Genomic DNA, 838 nt, shown 5'->3' with positions numbered 1-838 from the left:
CCGTTCATTTTGATTCTCTTTAATTCTCAAGCATCCGATCATGTCCTTTGAAATCCTGACCCTCCATCTCCCTCAAAATAGATCTTGACCCTTCATGGAGAGCACCCGGTTCCTATAAATACCTGCATGAAAACTGTTCAAGGACGAAAAAATACAAAAGGCAGTGATTATAGTGGAAGAACTCTGAAACTTAATTCAGTTCGTTACTCTGCTATTTTTTGAGCTTTCATAAGAAAAAACTTTTGAAACCAGTTTCTGAAGTGTTTTCTTGCAAAGGATTCTTGAATCCGAAACCCTTCATTTTCGTGCTCATTATCCTGTGGCACTCTCACTTTCTGTCCTTGTTATCTTTTACTTCCACTCCTGTTGTCCATGCTCAACTCCATTCAAACTCGGTTATTTTGACCCGACTGCATTTTGACAAAGAACCCTTCATTTCAAGGCGAACTTTAGTCCTCCAGCTATCAACCTGTAGTCCTATTACATTCTGTGATTCTTTAGTTAGATTAGTGGATTCGGCTCACAACAGGTGTGTGATTATATCTGCTAATTTTTCAAATGCTCTTATTTATTTAAGTATATTGTTAATTCTATTTATGATTGAATTTTTCACCAAGATTATACTGTCTTTTTAAACACGAAGACGGTCATTCTCGCGTTTACTTCTTAGCTAATCACCCATTCTTTGGTTAACCTTCATTACTTTTCAATACAGAGTTCGGTCCCGAATAGCGTAGAAGTAACTAAACAAAATGTAGGTAACTATGTTTTAGGCGTTTCTTTGAAATAATAGAAGGTCCGATAACAAGTCAGAAAATAGTAAAGTACTAGGTCAACA

Source organism: Hevea brasiliensis, unplaced genomic scaffold, assembly GCF_030052815.1.
Source record: "Hevea brasiliensis isolate MT/VB/25A 57/8 unplaced genomic scaffold, ASM3005281v1 Scaf664, whole genome shotgun sequence".
In the NCBI taxonomy this organism is placed as follows: domain Eukaryota; kingdom Viridiplantae; phylum Streptophyta; class Magnoliopsida; order Malpighiales; family Euphorbiaceae; genus Hevea; species Hevea brasiliensis.
This window is presented reverse-complemented; position numbering follows the sequence as displayed.